This window comes from Podarcis melisellensis (assembly GCF_964234715.1).
Source record: "Podarcis melisellensis genome assembly, chromosome: 6".
Classification (NCBI taxonomy): Eukaryota; Metazoa; Chordata; class Lepidosauria; order Squamata; family Lacertidae; genus Podarcis; species Podarcis melisellensis.
This window is the reverse complement of record NC_138538.1, coordinates 16,827,306-16,850,660: the sequence shown is the minus strand read 5'-3', so window position 1 is coordinate 16,850,660 and position 23,355 is coordinate 16,827,306. Positions and strand designations below refer to the sequence as shown.

Here is a 23,355-nt window from a genome sequence, read left to right as displayed (position 1 = left end):
TCAACTTTTTTACGGGGGGGGGGGCAGCAGGGAGGATCAGCATCTGTTTCAAACTGAATGCTGGCTATACAGGCCTGAGAAACTTTGGCTCAGCAGTATCCTCAGGAAACAGAATAAGAAAAGAGGCATTGCCCCAGGTGCTTTGGTTCATTTTGTGTTCCAAGTTTCACTCAGAAAGAGTTTCCTATTTTTTCTTCATCCTGCTCCTGCACTTTATTAATGTTCGGAGATCGTCGGGGGCAGCCTTTAAATGTAAACAATAGAGAGATGTGTCTGTGCAGAGACATTTGGCTGCAGAAATGGGTTTGAACTTTATCAGACCTGAGCTGGATTTGGAGCAGTCTCACCAATGATATGGGTGGCGTGTTGTCTTTTGCGATTTCATGCAAATGTGACCAAACTCCTGCTCCATGCTTGCGTTGAGTGTGTTTGTATGTGTATTAAGCATGTGCCTGTGTTAAGTGTGTGTGTGTTTGTGTGTGTCTTTGTGTTGCATGTCTTTTTGTATACAATGGTGGCTGGTGTACAGTGAGACTGGTAGACAGGTGAGCCGACATCACCATCAGTATTATTGTGAAACGTTTCCCATGAGGCACCCCAAAGCAATGTACAATATAAAAAAAAAACATACATAAAATAGTTCCATATCTAAAAACCGTTTTTAAAAGCTGTCCATATTAAAACATTATTTTTTAAAAAGTAACCCAGTTATATATTGCTTTAAACAACAGCAGCGCATACATAAAATCAATTCTACTCCAATTTAGACACCAACTGGAATGAAGATCTCTGTTTAGAAAGCTTGTTAAAAGAGGAACGCCTTTAGTAGGCAACAGAAAGACAAAAGAAAAAATGCCTCTCTGATCTCTGATGCATATCCAGCAACTGTCTCGGAACAAAAGGGACACCCCAATTTTTCTCACGAGAGGATAGTAGCCAAAATGGCCACCGCAATCTTGTGTGATTTGGTGCTGCACTTTTTGGGGGCATGGCACCCGAAAATGCACATGTCTGGGGAAAATGCATGGAGGGCGGGGACACCACCTCACTCAGTTTTGGGCTACAGTACTTCATATTGGAAAGTATGCTTTTTAATGTATTTTATACGTTTTACATGTTTAATATGTCTGGACTTACCAATGTTTTGTGGATGGGATTTTTATTATCTTACTGTCTAAATTATGCCAATAAAGGCTGAATGAATGGATTAAGTTTTCGGCACACCCACATTCACTATGGGCTGTGTAGTTCCCCTTCTTTGGCATCAGGAACCTCCCTGGATAAAGTAGTAATGACAGCAATAGGCTTTCTTGTGGAGGAAAATGTGGGGAAGAAAGAGGTGGGGGAATCAATTTAGGGGGAAGCAGGCTGTATCCCCATCAACTTAAGGAAGAGGAAATGAGAACCGAGAACTGAGAACTTTGCATTTCTGCTTTAATGTTTTTGGAGAAGACCAAGCTGTGCCCAATCAGATTTCATCGTTTGCTCAGGTTATCTCAGAGCTGTTCTCCTGAAAAGCCAACCCATATTTCTGAAAAAGTCATTCTAGGGTGTTTGAGCCATAATTCTTTTCTGACTGTCTTAAGTCATTTCCTGGTCACTCTCTTTGTCTAAAGAACAATGAATTCCACATAACTGAGACAATAAGCCTCCTATTGCTTACACCAGGGGTGGCCAATTGGCAGGAACGGTCTGCAAAGCAAGTGCTCTCGGTTGTTTATAGCACAACTAGATTTTAATATAAGTGTGGTTAAGAAAGTTGTCTACAGTCGCTCGGGAGGGGAAAGAAGCTGCTTCCAAGAGTTGTGGGAGACAGAACTGTTCTGTATTCAAGGGTTGGATCAGTCCTTGGGTTTTGTTCATCATGTGCTTTGTAACCATAAAACCTCACAATTGGCGCTGAGTGTCTTGCGTAGCCTGAACCGTAGGTCACCAGCCATTTGGGGCCCATGGGTAGACTTTGTAATCTGGGAAACCTTTGCAACCACTACGCTCACACTGTATCCCAACCCTGCAGCCTGTTTTATTGGTTGCAATAGAAGGCAACTTTTAATTTTATTGGGTGGAGAGACCTTGCAGACTCCAGGGATGATCTCCACTGGTACACAGGCACCCATGGGTGCCATCTTGGTAATCATTCATCCAGAGGATCAGACTGCAGTAAATCAGGTAAGGTAAAGGTAATGGGACCCCTGATCATTAGGTCCAGTCGTGGCCGACTCTGGGGTTGCGGCGCTCATCTCGCTTTATTGGCCGAGGGAGCCGGCGTACAGCTTCCGGGTCATGTGGCCAGCATGACTAAGCCACTTCTGGCGTACCAAAGCAGCACACAGAAACGCCGTTTACCTTCCCACCGGAGCGGTACCTATTTATCTACTTGCACTTGACGTGCTTTCGAACTGCTAGGTTGGCAGGAGCAGGGACCGAGCAACGGGAGCCCACACCGTCATGGGGATTCGAACCGCCGACCTTCTGATTGGCGAGTCCTAGGCTCTGTGGTTTAACCCACAGCGCCACCCGTGTCCCCAAGTACATCAGGTATTGCACTGCATTGTTATTTGAAAAGAGTTAAAGGAGTTCATGTACACACAATCACCATGCAGCTGAATTTAAGAACAGACTGCATTTGAGGGAATATTAACTAAGTTGCACCTGTGATATTGTATCATTAATACCCCATTCACACTTGCAAATTGCTGCTTGAATGTGCAGTCATTGATTGATAAACATGTTTGTGGCAATTGGATATACAGTGGTACCTTGGTTTATGAACTTAATCTGGTCTTAAACTGAAACCATTCTTAAACTGAGGTGCACTTTCCCTAATGAGGCCTCCCACTGCCGGTGCCCTTCCACTGTTCGCCTTCCGTTCTTAGACCGAGGTAAAGTTTGCAAACTGGGGTACTGCTTCCGGTTTTGCGGAGTTCTTAAACCAAATCATTCTTAAACAGGACTGTTCTTACACCGAGTCACCACTGTATATCAGAATGGCATCCATTAAGTCTGACCTGTATTACGTTTGCATCTTTGTGAAATAAGTTAGGCTGATGTGGGGCAGGGATGAAGAAAGCTTAAGTGAGTGTCATGCTTGAGCTAGGATTTGATAAGGTCTCCCCAATCCACATGTACCCACTAGATAACTGGTCTCCAACTGGTGAGGCAGAACACACTCCTAGATCACAACCTGACCTAAGGTATATCACAACAACAGCAGCACTTTATAAATTTTTGTGAGGAAAAAAGAAGTGGATCCCCCAACAGCCTGTTTGGGCTGAAGACGAGACCCTGGATTTTTGTGATGATTACAAAGGGCTATGTGAATTAGGGAATTATTATTTCATTTTTGATTTATTTATTTTATTGGATTTATATGCCAGCTTTTCTCCAAGGAGCTCAATGGTTCTGCTCCTCCTCAGTTAGTACACACAGAAACCCTGTAAGATTGGTTAGACAGTGACTGGTCCAAGATTACCCAGTGAGTTTCATGGCTAATGAATGGCGATTCGAACCCTGCTCTCCCAGGTCCTAACTTTTCACATCATCCACTACTCCACATTGACTCTCAGAATTATCCTTGAATGGCCAGTTATATATAAACGAGTCTCTTATCTCTATCTTTTAAAAACTTTACGTGTGTGTTTCTGTCCATTTTCAACGAAAGCAGACTTTTTAAAAAAAATATAATCTACCTTTTAAATTACTCCCTCTCCCTCTTTTCCTTTGTGGCTCTCCAGGCAAGGCCTCTGGAACAATCTCATGACACTGTCCTGGTCAGGGGAGGGGAACTCTCAGCAAACCCAAACTTGATTTCCTGTTCGGGTGAACCATACATCACCGAGGTTCCCATCTGTGCCTTTTGTCTGTGACAGAATGACAGGTGTCATTTATCACTGGCGCTTGTGGAAGCTGTGGGAAGAAGGATTGAAATTTTTTCTGGAAGCAGTCAGTGTCTACAGGCTGCCAGATCATTAAAAAGGGGGCTTTCCAAAGAAAGCTGTGTGTAATGTGATTGCACTTACCGTCAATGACAGGCTGAGAGAAAGAAGAAACATTTTAAAGAGAGAGAGAGAGAAAGGGAGAGCGCCAAAGTTTTTGCCAGGGGCATTTAAAGAGACAGTGTGACAAATCTTTTTCTATTTTTTTCCAGGGCGGGGAAGGGAGGAAACTCTGTTTCAATATGCTCATGGCATGTACACCTTTGAGAGATTTCAGCAAGGGTTGCCAGCAAGGAAACCCAAACAGGAAACTCCTTTAACAGCACTTTCTCACATCGCATATTATTTAGGGCGCTGTAACAGACTTTGCACTTTCAGGGGCATGCATGTCTTTGAGCATAATGACTTGAAAACGGCAGCGGGAAACTAGCAGGAACAGGAAAAGCTATTTGGTCTGCAGCTGAAACGCCTAATAAATCAAAGGGCAGAGCCGAGACCTGATACAAGGCCCCTTTTCAAAGAGACATTTACAACATCCTGTTTGCATAAGGACTTTTACCAAAAGCACCATAACATCTTAATTTCGGCACCTTCCGTTCTGATTTTTGGGCTCTAACATTAAGGACAGAGCAGGGGTTTTTCCTTCTCTAATACACGCACGTCTAGTAATCTCGTTCCCCTTATGCAACAAGTTGCTTTTATTAAATTGAATGTGTCCCCACTTGCAGTATGCAAGCCCCAGATGTCTTCTTTCTTTCTTTCTTTCTTTCTTCCTTCCTTCCTTCCTTCCTTCCTTCCTTCCTTCCTTCCATCCTTCCTTCCTTCGTTCGTTCCTTCCTTCCTTCCTTCCTCTTCTTCTTTGGTGATCACTTGTAGCCGAGTAAGATTGCCTTCCACAAACATGGTCTTAACAGTGAGCCTGTGACTGTCGAGGCCATTTCTGGATCCACAGATCCTTCCACAGTGGGGACATAGGTTTCTGGGTGGGAGTTGATCATGGTGAGAGTTTGCCAAACGTGCTTTCCTCTTAGCACATTTCTCCCTTTCCTCCTGAGTTTGAGCATCTTCAAAGCCCACGACACCTTTGATAAAGGCGGTTCTCCAATTGGAGCGCTCGCAGGCAGTGGGCACAGATCAGCAGGGATGAATGGGGATCCCATCAGAGCATCTCCCTTTCATTTCATTGTTTGGTTGTTGTTGTTGTTTTGCTTTTGTTGTTTTTAAGGGATGGCATCCAATTTCGTTGCACTTGTGCAATGTTGCACTTGTGTAATGACAATAAAGAATCTATCTATCTATCTATCTATCTATCTATAACTGGATCCTACTGGTATCTGCCTGGCATATCCAACTTTTAATATCAGCAGTGTGGTGCTAATTGTGGGCAGTGTCCAGGGGAATGATACAGATGAGGATATCTTAGTTTGACCAAAAAGGAGGTGAGAATGCAGTGCACTCCCTTTCTTATTTCAGTAGTAAGAAACCCCAAAATTGAAAGCACAATAAGTGGTTTCTATTTATGCGATAGGTATGAGGAACCTGTGGAAACCTCCAGATGGTGATGAGCTATAACTCCCACCATCCCTGGCCATTGTGCATGAGAGCCAGTGTGGTGTAGTGGTTAAGAGCGGTAGACTCGTAATCTGGGGAACCGGGTTCGCGTCTCTGCTCCTCCACATGCAGCTGCTGGGTGACCTTGGGCTAGTCACACTTCTCTGAAGTCTCTCAGCCCCACTCACCTCACAGAGTGTTTGTTGTGGGGGAGGAAAGGAAAGGAGAATGTTAGCCGCTTTGAGATTCCTTCAGGTAGTGATAAAGCGGGATATCAAATCCAAACTCTTCTTCTTCTTCTTCTTCTTCTTCTTCTTCTTCTTCTTCTTCTTCTTCTTCTTCTTCTTGCTGGGTAACTGTAGTTCAGCAACACCTGGAAGGTCAAAGGTTCCCACACCTGGTGTAAGAGATGAATTGCAAAGGTCTGTTCATGAATACAGTGGTACCTCGGGTTAAGTATTGAATTCATTCTGGAGTTCCGTTCTTAACCTGAAACTGTTCTTAACCTGAAGCACCACTTTAGCTAATGGGGCCTCCTGCTGCTGCTGCACCGCCGCTGCACGATTTCTGTTCTCATCCTGAAGCAAAGTTCTTAACCCAAGGTACTATTTCCGGGTTAGCGGAGTCTTTAACCTGAAGCATATGTAACCTGAAGCATATGTAACCTGAGGTACCACTGTACCTCCCCAAGAATCAAGGGGAAGGAAGGAAGGAAGGAAGGAAGGAAGGAAGGGTGTGTGGGAGAGATTTGATTCAGTTCACTTTTAAATTTGAACCGACCCAGTATGCAGTTTCTGATACAATGCATGAACTCCATCAGTCATCCCATGAAAGCCACATGACTCCAAATTTGGCAGTGTAGTTCTCCAGCCAGTCAGTCTCCAGGGTAAAGTATGCATAAAAGTGCATATATCAGTGAAAACAACATCCAGAACTGTATTACATTACGTAAAATTGTTCCGTAAGCATGTGCATATAAGACAAAGTTGCATACATGTATGTGTGTATTAGGGGAAACTTACTCTAAAATGCTGCTGTGTGTATAATCTCAATTCATGTGGAAATGTGGAGGAATCAACTTAACTGCAAGGAACTGAAATTGACAGATTTGCCTATTCCTAGTTGTGGAAAATTCCAGTTCTGTGCTCAAAAGCAACACTGGAAAACAGTCAGCTTGGGTTGACCCCAAGCGATGAAAAATTGTTTTGTGAATGTCCCCTAAGTACCGTATATGCAGCCGGAGTTCCATCTGGCTGGTCTTTGAACTCTCTTGACCTGCTTGCTTGCTTTTTAGTGCAGCTCATTTATTTTAAGCGATTCCTTTTTCTTGGAAGGGTGGCATTTTCAGTGCTTACGGAAGGTCCCCTTGCATTTTGTGAACCTAGAGCAGCAGCCATCCAAGGATATGTGCACATTTTGTCACACACTTTGCTTTCTTCTTAGGAACGTAATAATCATCTGCAGCGCCCACTACTGTTCCTGTCTCATACTCCCCTTTGAGTGTTTCTGCCTGGCTGGAATGTGTCTGGGAGCTCTGATAATGCCTCTCACTTGCCTGGATAGAGAAGGGTGTGTGTGTGTGTGTGTGTGTGTGTGTGTGTGTGTGTTGAAACTAGCCTGTTGGTTTGCTTGGTCCGTGTCCTGCCTTTCTCCCAGTTCAGGTCCCTAGGTTTTTCACAGTAGGAATTAAAAATAGATATAGCTTACACACACACACACACACACACACACACACACACACACACACACACACCTGATTTGTTTTTGTTTTTTTAACGAACAGCAATCAAATAAGTTAGAATCATATTAGAATCAACACTGAATCAAAGCAATGATTGAAAAACATGAAATTCAAACACTGTGGAAAATGGGATGGGAAGTTGGAAAAGGACAGATTTATGTATTTAATTATATATGTTAAACTGCCGAAACTTTAATAAAAAATATTTCAAAAAACATTTTTTAAAAACAACAAAAGCGGGAGAAAATATTTGCCACCCATTGTTAAAAGGCACTAATTGCTCCGCCCGCTTTTGCCGTTGGCTCCACCCACCCTCGGAATGTGGCCCTTGGAAGGTTGGCCAAAAGGGAAGATGGCCCTTGTGCTGAAAAAGATTTCTTGTCTGCTTTAATACAACTCAAGGGAGAACTGAGTTTTCTGGGGCTTGAAAACTCCAAGGACTCAGCTGAGCTTCATGTAAGTGAAGACTTCCCATATACTTCACTGTTGAGCACGCCATATATATTTATAGTTTTCCCACACCAGGTATAGTGTGGTTCCTTGTATTAATATTCCTTTGTTTGAGAAGCTTTTCCCCATGTGATACAGTTTTATGGCTACAGTCATTGTAGGAAGAGCTTGCCTTCCTTGATTTGATTCTTAGGCTCCCCAGGTACACAGTCTCTTTCCACAAACTCAGAGTTGGGGATTTGCGCCCTACAGATGCTGCTGGACTGCAAGTCCCATCATCCCCAGTCAGCCTGACCAACGCTCAGGGATGGTGGGGATTGAAGTCCAGCAAGATCTGGAAGGCCGCAGGTTCCCCATCCCTGCCACAGACAAAGATACAGGGAGACTAAGCTGTAGCAGTGCATAGGGGCGAATGTAGCATCAGTACTCTAGGGACGCAAGGAGAAATTCTCATGCAAACTTACATAACTTGCGCTTCCCAAAAGAATATGCAAACCAGCTGTCCTTATTTATTTATTTAATAGCTTGCCTTTCTCCCAAGTTGGGATTCAACATTATAAAACGCAAAGTAATCGATGCAAACTAGCTGAAAACAAAACCAGCAGTTTTAAAAAAAATGTTTCCCCTGACAGCAGCCCAAAGATCAGAATCACCCGCACCTATAAAAAGGCCTTTTGCGCATCTTCAGGCTTTGCAGTTTTCCAACCAAAGGTGAATATATTGACAGAAATAACCTATCAAAATGCATTCTGTTAGGGAAAGTGGCTTGGGACAAGGTGTAGGTTGGGCACGATTGCCTGATGAAATGCATATACCCTAAAATGCTGGTGTGTTTCTGTGAGAGCTCAAAAAGGAAATGCAGACTAGTATGGAAATGCAGGAAGCTGAGCTCAAGCTTGGGGGGGGGAATGAGAAACAGAGAAAAATGGAAATTGATTGTGAAAGTTTATCAGGATCTCAGGAAAGAGCAATGGTTGCTACAGAATGCTGGTGATCTTTTCCTGCATAGCGGCATCTCAGCACTTTAGCGCACATCGAAGGAAGATTCAGACTTCCCCACGTTTGGTACACGGTTAGCTGGTCTTCTGCATTCACGCACTACCAATTAGTTGCTAATTCAATTATGCCAGGTGATGTAATTGTTACATTTTTTCTCATGGGTGTTGATTTATGTATAGTCTTTTCACAAAGTGCCACAAACCATTGTGGAGTTTTCATCACTACTGTACACGATTGCAACATCTTTCTTCTTCTTCTTTTAGCATTTGAAAGCTCACGGGGCATTTGTTTGTTTGTATGTTTGTTTGTTTTGCCATTTTTTATTGTTCTCAATCGGAAGACAGCAACACTTTTTTGCACCAGCGGTGAAGATAAATGGGTATTTTCCTTTTCCTTTTCCTCTGATACTTGCTTTTTTAGAAATTCTGGGCCATGTTTGCTGCGTTTCCCTACGTGAAGCAGATTGGGTCAGAATAATGGTTTAAATGTCATATCCCTTGTGCAAAATAGATATTGCTCTTTCCAGACTCTTGCATTGGAAAAAAGCAAAACGGGGGGGGGGGGAGGCTTTCGTGCCTTGGATGTGGTATTGATGACATTTCTTTCTGTGGGGTGACAGAAGCCATCCCTGTCACTCTCACCAGACTACACCTGTACTCTTGTTTGTCTTTGTTTGAAGGCTTACCTGTGATACATTTCCCATGGGGTATGTGAAAAAATATATATGGAAAACTGATGACTTGTCATGTAAATCTCAGGGGAAACAACAGATGGCATAAGGCATCAGTGTCATGTCTTTGGTCCACTGCTGGGCAGTTGGATGTTGATATTATTTTCAATCAAAATATCATAGGTACTAGGGATGTCTAAAACCAGCCCTTCTATTTCTGCAGATATTTCTCTTTTCCTGGATATCGGGCTTTCGTAAAACCCCAAACATTGGTGAGCACCTTGTGCATATTAAACTTTGATTGCTTGACTGGTTTAGGGGTCTGATGGAAGGCTGGTAAATTGTAATAAAAATGATTGGTCGATGCAGGCCTAGCTTGGAATGTAAAGTGCTGCCTGCTGCATTTAGTCCAGGGATAGGATTTATTCAATTTATTTAACTCGGTCAATTATTCAGCTCTGGGTTTATTGAGGACTAGTGCTCTGCTTTGCTTGGTCTTTGTAGATCCTATCAAGTGCTTTTTTTCTTTAATGTTTAGGTGTACTTTCCTTTTCCTACTCATATTGAAATACTGACCCTCAATGGGGCCAAACTTAGATTCACAAAATGTTTAGGGGTATGCATACCCCTGCATCACCACCACCACCCAAAAAAACACACCGATCCTACCTTTTCTCTCCCTACATGAGAGGATGCTTGAAAAGTTTTCGAATTAAAATTCAGTGGCTGTTTTCACCACAGGAGAGAATGGTGCATGCATGGCTGATGGTTTTTGTTTTTGTTATGCATTTTGTGTTTTTATATTGTGATTTTATGTTTATACCGCCCTGAGACCTGAGGGTATAGGGTGGTATACAAATTTAATAATAATAATAATAATAATAATAATAATAATAATAATAATAATGGTTCTTTTTACTAACACTGCTAAAGAGGCATGTTCCTTTTAGGAGAATGTTAGCCGCTTTGAGACTCCTTAAAGGGAATGAAAGGCGGGATATCAAATCCAAACTCCTCTTCTTCTTATGCTGGGAAGGGATGCAGGTGGCACTGTGGCCTAAACCGCGGAGCCCCTTGGGCTTGCCAATCAGAAGGTCAGCAGTTCGAATCCCCATGACGGGGTGAGCTCCCGTTTCCCTGTCCCAGCCTCTGCCAACCTAGCAGTTTGAAAGCATGCCAGTGCTAGTAGATAAATAGGTACCACTGCAGCGGGAAGGTAAACGGCGTTGGTCTAATTACGTAACATTTTCCTTATATTTCTGGAAGCAAGGGCTGTATGCCTTGAATATCCTTTCTCAATCCCATCACAGTACAATTTCATGTTAAGCTTACAGGAGGAGCAAAGTTTATGAAAATGGGCCGTGAAACCTTCATTGTCCTTTGGTATGATGACGGAGTGTTGCCATATTTCTAGAAGTAAAATTCAGGACATAAAAGCTGTTGAGCTTTAGCTTTTTAAGGAAAAACAAAGTTGTTGAACTTGTTTTAGGCAATCAACCTCAAAATCCCAGACGTTTTGCCGATTTTCAGAAATTCCTCCCTGGATGCTGTTTTCGCCGGTTAAATTCCAGACTTGTCAAGGAAATTCCAGACATATGACAACCTTACTTGAAGTCTAGTTAAAGGGAGACCCATATTCCACCACCAGGATGTCACACAACTGTGATCTTTTGCTCTTGTCTAGAATCCTGGTTGATCCTGACATGCCTGTTGTAAAGATATATTTTTTTGTCCCCGGACCTGGGTGGCCAGTGGGGGATATTTAAAAGGGCATTGTAGAATTATTTAAATACAGGCTTTGCACCACCCATCAAAGTTGTGCCTATAGAGTGAAGGCTGCTCCATTAGGGCAAATGGGACACTGCCATGCCTGCTCCCTCCTGCTTTCCCTCTTTCTTCCAACCAACCAGTCCAAGGTTGCCTCCCATCCTCTTGCTTCTTACAGACTTTAAGCAGTGTTGACAAGAATTGTTCAGACCTACTGCATGTGAATGAATTTCACTCCCTTAAAAAAAAAGTGCTGGCATGGAAGAGACTATTTAAATGTAGATTATTATTTGCCATATATATATATATATATATATGCTTTCGTAGATTTTCACGGGTACAGGAATGCAGGTTTTGGTGTCCTCGGGTGTCTTCCCGTGTAAAAGTTGGGGTGTCTAGGCGACGTTTCGACGAGGTCTCACTCGTCATCTTCAGGCTGGTGCTTTCGGCTTCTTGTTACTGGAACAGAGCAGGATCTCAGTGTTTGAGTTCCTATAAATACTGTTGAGGGGGTGTGGTGTATAGCCTCCAATGTTCTGGGCAGAGAGGAAGTTCCCAGGCTAGTGTGCCTTTTCTTCTTTTGTTCCTTAATTACTTGAGGGATATCTTGAGTGATTTCTTGAGTGATATCCTGAGTACCACTTAGGTGGGTCATTAGGTGTGGATTAGTTGCTAAAGTCTTTGTGTCTTGACCTCTTGAACTTTGTGAAGAGTTTTTCTGAGAAGATGACTCCGTAGCCAAGACTCTCATCTCCAGAACCAAACGCCTGGCTGACAAAGACCACTTGACAACTGAGTTACAGAATCTCTCAAATGTGTTAATTGCCAATGGATACCAGCAAAACAGGGTTACGAAGCTAATCCAAAAAGAAACACCCCCCAAAAACCAAGACACAGAAGAAAACAATGGCATGGCCCTCCTTCCTTATATCAAGGGCACTACAGATAAAATTAGCAAAATCCTCCATAAACACAATATCAAAACAGCCTTTTGCACCAACCAAAAAATAGCCAATATCCTCAGAAACCCCAAGGATAAAATCCAGTTGGAAAACCAAGGGGTCTATGAAATACCCTGCAAAGTCTGCCCAGCCACGTACATTGGACAAACAAACAGACGAATAAATGCACGTATCGCAGAACACAAGAATGCCGTCAAAAAAGAAGAAAAAACTTCCTCTCTTTTCCAACACATGAAAGAAACAGGACACGAAATTAATTTTGCAGATTCCAAATTGCTCTTTAACATGGAACATCACCACAAGAGAATAATCATGGAAGCCATCGAGATAGAGAAACACCCTCACAACATGAACAAGCGTGACGACACATCCCGCTTGCCAGACATCTGGAAATTAGCCCTCCCCACAAAAACTGACACCAGATCCAGAGGCACACAGAACGCCATCACCAATCAACCACACCAGACCCAAACCCAGACCCTCTCCACAGATAAATTACAGACACCATCCAGTAGCCAAACCATGGTGGCACCTCCGGATGCTGCACCCCCCTGCAATCCCTACACAGATCTGGCTGACACAGGCCACAAAACCACAGCTCGCCCCTATACACGAAGCCAAGCCAGAGCACAACTAAGTGCAGTACAGCCATCTTCTCAGAAAAACTCTTCACAAAGTTCAAGAGGTCAAGACACAAAGACTTTAGCAACTAATCCACACCTAATGACCCACCTAAGTGGTACTCAGGATATCACTCAAGAAATCACTCAAGATATCCCTCAAGTAATTAAGGAACAAAAGAAGAAAAGGCACACTAGCCTGGGAACTTCCTCTCTGCCCAGAACATTGGAGGCTATACACCACACCCCCTCAACAGTATTTATAGGAACTCAAACACTGAGATCCTGCTCTGTTCCAGTAACAAGAAGCCGAAAGCACCAGCCTGAAGATGACGAGTGAGACCTCGTCGAAACGTCGCCTAGACACCCCAACTTTTACACGGGAAGACACCCGAGGACACCAAAACCTGCATATATATATATATATATATATATATATATATATATATATATATATAACACAAGGGTAGATTTTGGGGGAGGGAAGTTTCTTCCGTACGTTTTGTTTGAAGTTGCAAATCTTTTCATGGCTCTAATTTATATGCAAAGATTTTCTTGCTCCTATCACAGGTTTTTCCAATATGTTTTGATGAAGCCTAGATAGTTCAAATTCATCTGAAGCATTGTGGATTTTATTTATTTCATATCTGACTTGCATTAAGTTTTTGTTATAGGTTCACATTTGCTTTTATATTCCAGTAAGAGAGGAAATAGAGTGCGTGATTATGCCAAGTCTTTGTTATTTATATATATTGCATCCTCTGTGTGGGTGTGCCGTTCTGGCGCTCAAGAGAGAGGCGGACCTCCATTTTAATTCTCACTACTCTAGATGATCATTAACAGTGGTTTGCACAGATATATATATATGCAGTTCCAAGAAACCTGTGAATAAATAAATACAGGAGAATGAAAGTAATAAATTGCTTCTTTACAAAGTTTTTTCCCCTCTCTTTTTTTCTTTTTAATGATCTCTGCTTTAATCGCCACTCTGAGAATTGGCCCTGGGCCATACAGCACTTTCCCAGTATTTCTTTTTTGTAAAATAATCTCCCAATTTTTTATTATGAAAAATGGTTTCCATCACATTAAGGCTGCAATCCTAGAAGGTATTATGCACTGTATAATTACCTGGGAGTAAATCTCATTGAATGCAGTGGAACTTAGTTTTGAGTAGTCACCTGTGGGTGTCCACTGTAGTTTCCTTGATCCCAGGGGCCCCATCGTCCCTGACCACTGGTGATGCTGGTGATGAGAGCTGGAGTCCAGCAATATCTGGAAAACCACAGGTTCCCCATTCCTGCTTTGTTCTTATGCCCCACTGTTTAATATTAAGGAGAAGAAGAAGAAGAAAAGCAGTGTGCCATTGTGCCTAGAGTCTTGGGGTTGACCCTGGGAAACCCGAGTTAAAACCCCTCTCTAGTCTTGGAGCTTTTTTGATAACCTAGAGCCCGCCTCACCCTAACCTCACAGAGTAGTTGTGAACATAAAACAGGGGGAACTCCATGCATATCTCCTTCAGCTGCTTGAAAGAATCATAGAATCATAGAGTTGGAAGAGACCACAAGGGCCATCGAGTCCAACCCCCTGCCAAGCAGGAAACACCTTCAGGGCACTCCTGACATATGGTTGTCAAGCCTCTGCTTAAAGACCTCCAAAGAAGGAGACTCCACCACACTCCTTGGCAGCAAATTCCACTGCCGAACAGCTCTTACTGTCAGGAAGTTCTTCCTAATGTTTAGGTGGAATCTTCTTTCTTGTAGTTTGGATCCATTGCTCCATGTCCGCTTCTCTGGAGCAGCAGAAAACAACCTTTCTCCCTCCTCTATGTGACATCCTTTTATATATTTGAACATGGCTATCATATCACCCCTTAACCTCCTCTTCTCCAGGCTAAACATGCCCAGCTCCCTTAGCCGTTCCTCATAAGGCATTGTTTCCAGGCCTTTGACCATTCTGGTTGCCCTCCTCTGGACACGTTCCAGTTTGTCAGTGTCCTTCTTGAACTGTGGTGCCCAGAACTGGACACAGTACTCCAGGTGAGGTCTGACCAGAGCAGAAGAAGGGTCGTATAGAAATGTTCCCAAGTAAATACAGCACAGCTCAAGACGAGTTGATCTGGAAACATTGCCATGTATTTCAAAGAAGCTTCCTTTTACATAAAGGCCCGTGGAATCACACCCTCGATCCCATTGGAGGGAATAGGATTGGTCCTCCCAAACAGTTGCTTCACGCCCAACTCTGGTGCACTTACAAGAGATGGGAAGAGCTGCTCTCCTGTCTTAGAGACAAGAACATAGTGGAGCTCAGTAGAGTCTGGTGGGTCTGTAAAGGGAGCGGGTTGAGTCTGGTTTTTAGTGGATTTTCAGATCCCAATAATGATAATCTGAAGAACACAGGGTTCTGTCGGCCTGTTTGAGATAGTGGCTGATTATTTGCCTCACTCCCAGGCAGCTGTATTTAGCAATTGCTCTTCGCGTTCTGTTGCTTCAAAGATACCCTTTTTTTAACAGAAGCATCTTTGTCCCTGCATGAGCACGCCTAAACAGCCTTGTGCTCTGGCGGAGATCCTTCTACCTGGAGTTCTTCTTCTTCTTCAATTGGAGATAGAGGGAATCAAACCTGGGACTTTATGCATGGGTTCTGCCTGAAGATGCCATGGAAGGAGCTCCCTCTCCAATGTTCAGTTTTGCCTTGCAGAAATCCATTTCACATTTCCCCATGGCAGGCCTCAAACTCCTACCTCCTGTTTTCCCTATCGGCATGCTTTCCCACTAAGATATTATGAGTATTATTTGCTCTTCACCACACAAATCCTATGAGCCACTTCTTATTTCCCTCCTTTCCCTCCATCTTCCTAATGAAATGAATGTTCACCTTTGAAAACTGTGAAGTCTTGCTAGTAACCAGTTGCCCACTATTGAGTAACTTGGAACCATGATTTAGTAAATTGCAAAGAGAGGGAGGGAGGTCTTCTAGGAATTGAGCAATAAAAAACCATTGTCTCTAATAAAACCTCCTGGGACGATTTTTCTTCTTTGAAAATAAAATAAAATCAGTTATCTGCAGCTGAAAAAGAGAGTCATGTTTCTGCCTTTCTGCCCATCTTAACTGCAGTTTTTGCTCTGCCAAAATCTGACGCGTTTCAACATTCATGCACAGCTAGTCATTTCTGACAATTGAGAACCCCCTTTTCCCTGCGTATAGCGCAGTATTTATAATGTTTCAGAAAGTGTCTCTTTGATTACATTATTCCTTTGTCTGACCTATACTTACAGATAAAAGCGTTTTGGTTAGAAAACACATAATAAATCACCATGCGTGGGGGAGGGTGGGGGGATAAAATAGAAGAAGTTCTTTCTTCTCTCTGCCTTCCCCATTGTAGATTACACGTGAATTAATGATTACATATATATATATATATATATATATATATATATATATATATATATATATGCTTTCGTAGATTTTCACGGGTACAGGAATGCAGGTTTTGGTGTCCTCGGGTGTCTTCCCGTGTAAAAGTTGGGGTGTCTAGGCGACGTTTCGACGAGGTCTCACTCGTCATCTTCAGGCTGGTGCTTTCGGCTTCTTGTTACTGGAACAGAGCAGGATCTCAGTGTTTGAGTTCCTATAAATACTGTTGAGGGGGTGTGGTGTATAGCCTCCAATGTTCTGGGCAGAGAGGAAGTTCCCAGGCTAGTGTGCCTTTTCTTCTTTTGTTCCTTAATTACTTGAGGGATATCTTGAGTGATTTCTTGAGTGATATCCTGAGTACCACTTAGGTGGGTCATTAGGTGTGGATTAGTTGCTAAAGTCTTTGTGTCTTGACCTCTTGAACTTTGTGAAGAGTTTTTCTGAGAAGATGGCTGTACTGCACTTAGTTGTGCTCTGGCTTGGCTTCGTGTATAGGGGCGAGCTGTGGTTTTGTGGCCTGTGTCAGCCAGATCTGTGTAGGGATTGCAGGGGGGTGCAGCATCCGGAGGTGCCACCATGGTTTGGCTACTGGATGGTGTCTGTAATTTATCTGTGGAGAGGGTCTGGGTTTGGGTCTGGTGTGGTTGATTGGTGATGGCGTTCTGTGTGCCTCTGGATCTGGTGTCAGTTTTTGTGGGGAGGGCTAATTTCCAGATGTCTGGCAAGCGGGATGTGTCGTCACGCTTGTTCATGTTGTGAGGGTGTTTCTCTATCTCGATGGCTTCCATGATTATTCTCTTGTGGTGATGTTCCATGTTAAAGAGCAATTTGGAATCTGCAAAATTAATTTCGTGTCCTGTTTCTTTCATGTGTTGGAAAAGAGAGGAAGTTTTTTCTTCTTTTTTGACGGCATTCTTGTGTTCTGCGATACGTGCATTTATTCGTCTGTTTGTTTGTCCAATGTACGTGGCTGGGCAGACTTTGCAGGGTATTTCATAGACCCCTTGGTTTTCCAACTGGATTTTATCCTTGGGGTTTCTGAGGATATTGGCTATTTTTTGGTTGGTGCAAAAGGCTGTTTTGATATTGTGTTTATGGAGGATTTTGCTAATTTTATCTGTAGTGCCCTTGATATAAGGAAGGAGGGCCATGCCATTGTTTTCTTCTGTGTCTTGGTTTTTGGGGGGTGTTTCTTTTTGGATTAGCTTCGTAACCCTGTTTTGCTGGTATCCATTGGCAATTAACACATTTGAGAGATTCTGTAACTCAGTTGTCAAGTAGTCTTTGTCAGCCAGGCGTTTGGTTCTGGAGATGAGAGTCTTGGCTACGGAGTCATCTTCTCAGAAAAACTCTTCACAAAGTTCAAGAGGTCAAGACACAAAGACTTTAGCAACTAATCCACACCTAATGACCCACCTAAGTGGTACTCAGGATATCACTCAAGAAATCACTCAGGATATCCCTCAAGTAATTAAGGAACAAAAGAAGAAAAGGCACACTAGCCTGGGAACTTCCTCTCTGCCCAGAACATTGGAGGCTATACACCACAACCCCTCAACAGTATTTATAGGAACTCAAACACTGAGATCCTGCTCTGTTCCAGTAACAAGAAGCCGAAAGCACCAGCCTGAAGATGACGAGTGAGACCTCGTCGAAACGTCGCCTAGACACCCCAACTTTTACACGGGAAGACACCCGAGGACACCAAAACCTGCATATATATATATATATATATGAGAGCTAAGTGCAGACGTCAGAGTTCTGTTAGCAGTTTTGGCTCTGCAGGAAGAAAGCATGGCAAATGGAGTCAGCATAATTCAGGGTCACTGGAAACATATGTCAAGTGCCGGACAGTACACAGGACTTGGCCGGGGAGGGAGTTGCAACTACAAGAAATATGGAAGCGGAGGAAAACTGAACTTGACAAGATTTATTCGCCTTTTCTAAACAGGGTGTTAAAGACACAGACAAGGGAGGCTCTTCATGCATTTGAGAGCCCTGGACAACTTAAGTTCTCAAACACGGAGGAAGCCTGAGGATAGCTCAGTGGATAGCTCGGTCTGTAGAGCCTGAGGCTCTTAATCTCAGGGTCCAGGGTTCAAGCCCCAGCTGGGATGAAAGGAGGTTGGACTAGATGACCCTCGTGGTCCCTTCTAACTATTCTATGATTCTAAGCCTACTTAAAATGGAATAGAGCCCCCATACCAGAAGACCACCTTCCAACTTGTAGAGGGCAATGAAAATGGTGGGCACAGCTAGTACGACTCATCCTCATGCCCCCCCCATGTGACTCCTTAACACATATTACAAATGCCTGAAGCAAACTATACTTTCGCTGATTTGTTCATGTAAGGAGATTTCTGTTGAACTTACCAAGCTGAATGAAAACAGCTGGAGGAGGAAGAGAGAACAGAGGGTGTGAGGGGAGGAGGGCTTCCCTCCCCATCCTTTGGACCCCCTGGGGAACTCAACAAACTTGCTGTACCTGGAACTTGAGGTGTAGAGTGAATGGGACATGGCTGTGGCTAGGCTGAGGAAGCACCATCCTTCTTAGACCTGTTAATAAAAAAGCAAGCCTAGAGTGAGAGACCAGGGTGATGCCTGCTGTTTCCAGGATCCCTTCTTGTTGTGAGACTTTTGTGAGTGAGCCGAGAGTTTGTTGGCCCCTGCATGAGAACCGGAGGCTGAGAAGGAGGGTATGTTACAAGGAAAACGAAGTGATGTTGATTTATTTATATTAGCACCTTTGTATTGGGATGCGGGTGGCGCTGTGGGTTAAACCACAGAGCCTAGTACTTGCCGATCAGAAGGTCGGTGGTTCGAATCCCCACGATGGGGTGAGCTCCCGTTGCTCGGTCCCTGCTCCTGCCAACCTAGCAGTTTGAAAACACGTCAAATGCAAGTAGATAAATAGGTACCGCTCCAGCGGGAGGGTAAACGGCATTTCCGTGCACTGCTCTGGTCTGCCAGAAGCAGCTTAGTCATGCTGGCCCGGAAGCTGTAAGCCGGCTCCCTCGGCCAATAAAGCGAGTTGAGTGCCGCAACCCCAGAATCGGCCACGACTGAACCTAATGGTCAGGGGTCCCTTTACCTTTACCATTACGTTTGTATTAATTTAACATTTTTACATGTAACTCTGTATTCTTGTGATATTTTGTTTACGCTGTCTGTTGTTGTTTCAGTTTTTTTGCACACCACTTGCCTACCAGTTTTTTAAAATATATTAAGTGGTATAGAAATTGAATAATCCAAGTAATCCAATCAAATGAAGACCACAAAGAGTTGTGGTGTGCCCCCTCCGAGGGAGGTGCCTTCTCAGTGGTGGCTCCCTGGCTTGTGGACTGCTCTCTCCAGGGAGGTACATCTGGTGCCATCACTGCCTGTTTTTAGGCGGCAGACAAAAACATTTCTTTTCCACCGGTCCTTTTGCTTTGAATTGGCTGGGGCCTTCTGCAGCAGGTGGGAGGTTTTAGTCCAGCATGGTTTGTTCACTCTGTGCAATAGCGGGAATGAGTCAAGCAGCCCAGAAAGGTGTGTTCACAGTAAACTATTAACTACAGATTGCCACAGTATGAATTGGACGAGGATGAGCATTCCCAAAGCAGCATTTCTGGTCCATGGAGGAGATGCAAATCTCACTAATCTCTCATGATGCAGTGACATGCGTTTGACATATGTGACCAACCTCTCCTCAATGCATAAGCTTGGTGCCACATCTGAAAAGGCTCTGTTTCTTGAAGACAGCTTCCAGACTGATTCTAGTCACAGAGCAAAGCTTCAGATGGTTAACCAAGAGCACAAGGGAGGGAAAAGTGACCCTTAAGTACTTCTTTCCTATGAGAATCAAAGCACCACTTCTCATCTTGACCATTTGCTGCTGCTGTTGTTGGAAAGTTAACACGGGGTATGGATTATAATAGGTGAATGATCCAACACCGGTTGCAATATTCTTGTTCATGTCAGTGTTATGGGGACCAGATATAAAGAAATTCTGGGGAGGACCTGTAGCTCAAGGGCAGTGGCCATAGCTCAGTGGCAAGGCATCAACTTTGCATATTGAAGGCCTGGGGTTCAGTCCTTGGCATCTACAAGTAGAGGAGGAAATGCCCTTTGTCTGAAACTCTGAACTGAATGCGAGACTTGATGGGGCTTAGATGGTCTGAACTAGTGGGGATCTTCTCGTGTTTTTAAGACACAAGAACTGCTTTCTTTGAAAAGTTGTGTGTCGGCTCACGGAGGTCTCCAAAAACAGAACGTGTCACCTGTGAAGCAGCTTCACAGCCTTACAAAGAGCTGCGGCCCTTGAACTTCTCCAAGGATTTGGCCTGAAGATGGACAGTAGATCCCTTGCAGTTTGACTGACAGGTCAGCACTGCATCCAGGTGCATGTCTTGCAATCGTCCTTCTCCTGCTTGTGGAACTGCTTACTGTTTCTTTGATTGTCAGAAAAGGAGTTTCCCAGGAGACTGATCAGCAAGTGTCTTGGTACATTTAATAGTTCCTACCTTGAATTCTTTTTTTTTAAAAAACCACACACACACCAGCAGATGAAATTAATGAGGTATGACAAAAGGAAAGGAAATTGTCTAATGCTGCAACCGAGGTCAAGCTTGTGGAACGAACCTCGGGGGTTAAAACAGTAATTCAGTAATGCAGGTGTGAGCGAATGAGCCATCTAATAAATAATTAAGAATTCATTTTCTTCTGCCTTTTATCTCCCCTTTTATTTTCTTTGGATTTCCGCCCCCTCTTGCTGTTGTTCTTCCTTCTCCCCTCCCGGCTTATGTTTTCTGTTTGCCATTTTGTCAGTGCCCCTTAAATTAATTAAGAAACAAAATCAAAGCACAAGGTTACAAAGTTCCTTTCCATTACTCGAAATCCGGGCTGGAGTGGAAAGTTCTTTTCTTCCCGTCGCATTAGTTTGTGCCTGCGTTAAACGGACTGGATCTGCATATTTTATGGACTGTGTCTGCGATTCAGCTCGCCTGCTTCCAGGACTAACCCAAGCCATTTTGTGATACAGGCCCCTTCTGCCTCTGAGTGCAGAAACCTTTGTTTTATAAATCTCCAAAGTAATGTACATACGGTTTTGTGTCATGTTATATTGTCATATGACAAGACACGAACCAATGTAAGCCACTGTTACACAGTGCGGCACGATGCCTGAGTTCCACCTTGTCATGATTTTTAGTTTCAGGGAGAAAGGGAGCTTTTCCTCCCCACAGGTAGAAAGCGAGGCTTGAAAGAAAATCCCTCTGTTACCTGGAAACTGACAGGCGCCCCTATTTTCTGACAATCTACATTAAATTGAATTGAGCAGAGCACTGCAGCAGGTAGCCCGGTGGTTATTGTACTTTCCAGAGCTTACCCATTTTTAATGCTGGGAAGGTACTAATGTGGTTTAACTATTTGCCTGGGGCAAGAAAAAATTCAGCTCCTGGCACACAATTAAAATGGTGTTTTGCCCAATTGGGCAACTAATGGGATCAGCAAAAGCAAAGTCTACCACAGTTAAGGAGTAACTTGTGTCTCAAATACTTTCCGCTGGAGGAATAAAATGGTGAGGGAGTCAATTTGCCTGACGATTGGCTCAGAGCTGCCACTTCTGTCTGTGGTGCCTGTTACAGCTGCACTGCTGCTTTTGACGCCTTCGCCCTCCCAGCTGCCCAGTGAAGTCGGGAATGACTTGTCTTAACTAAGACCTAATAAACTCAAGAGGCAGGGCCCACAAAGAGCATTGACTTGCTTTCAGACCCAGCTCCTGTGCAGTCAAAGGTGCCAGGGCAGGGGAAGGGGAAGGGTCTGAGCAGTCAAGAGACAGAGGCACAGGATGTGTCAGAAGGGGAAGAAGAGGCTGTTCGGGTGAGGGATGAGCCGGTCAAATCCCCGCCGTCCCCTGCCCAGCTGTCTCCCAGCTGGGCTTGAAGAGGGAAGCACAGCAACAACTTCGATGCAGATGAAGTCCCAGGTTGCATGCTCCTACCCCATCACACGAGGTCTGATAAGCCATGGGGGGGGGCAGGGGCATGATCCCACTGTTGCTTCAACTGCTCTGTGCACAAACCTGGAAAAGCTAATGCCTTCTGTGTAGACACTAGAAGCACGTGTGCGTGTGCACACCTTAGGAATTGCTTTTGTCAACAAAGAATTAACTGTCGGCCATTTGCCGTCCTTGGCTGGCAGCACCAGTAAGTCCCATTGAACTCAATATGGTTGAGTAGACATTTATAGGATTGCACAGCACACCTGTTGGTTGGCGGTGGGTAAGATAAATTGCTGTGGCATATTTTAATCCATGTTTTAGTAGATTAAGACATGCTTTTTTTGGTAGCTACTTTTGGCGCTGTGTGTGTGTGTGTGTGTGATTATAATACAAAATAAGCAAAAAATTACATAAGACTTTTCCGTTTCATTCATGAACGGTAGCCTTTGTTTATTAAATTACTTCAAACTGCCTACAGTATCCTCAAAGGCATCTGTATTGTGGTTTGGGTTATATGCAAATCTGTTTTAATTTAATAATTAATCAGTTGACTAGAAGGCAGATGATTAACCAACTAAAAATTATTTAATTAGTTGACAGCCCTTATTATTCTTACTATTATTATTAATTTGCTCCAGCGGGTGACACCCAAATTGCTGAATAGAACGAGATTCCCTGAGTTTTTCCAAATGGCTGAAGCAACACATCTGCCCCACACTGCTCTTGATTTTCTTTCTGAGGAAAAAAAAATGGTTTAGAGTGAATGGTAACTTTTTCCTTGAGCTCTGCAAAATATTAGCCTTGGGTTAAAAAGTTGCCTCCAATCGTGATATTCAGCTTTCAGCATCATTTCACACTCTCAGTAACTTTTCTAACCCTTAAGAAATATGGTGTCCCCCATTGCCTTCAAAACCAATCACTATTTATTAGACTGTATATATATCGTGCTGTCCAATTACTGCAGCAAGAGCTAGCGAGAAAGACTGCATGGAGGAACTTCAAGGTCTTCCAATCATTTTGAAAAGGAGAGCTTAAAGCATGGAAGGAATTGAGTGCCTGTCTTTCCTCTATGTTTGACTTTAGTTTTGAGGGTGCCCAGGAATGCAAAGCCTAAAGGCAGGAGTTCTAGACCAGAAATTTTCATCCTTTGTCACAGCAGGCCTCCATAAGTCGCAAAAACAGTTTGCAAGCCTGTTGGAAGTTTAAGTCCCATGGACCTCAGTGGGACTTACTTCTGAGTGAACATGCTTCTGTTCTCAAATA

At 43.6% G+C, this 23,355-nt stretch overlaps 1 protein-coding gene across 4 annotated transcripts in view; it reads left to right on the top strand.

The window, feature by feature from the left end:
- TSHZ2 (teashirt zinc finger homeobox 2) overlaps nucleotides 1-23,355 on the top strand; it is a 334,565-nt gene that overhangs the window by 139,430 nt on the left and 171,780 nt on the right. The gene's annotated exons all lie outside the window — the stretch shown is intronic.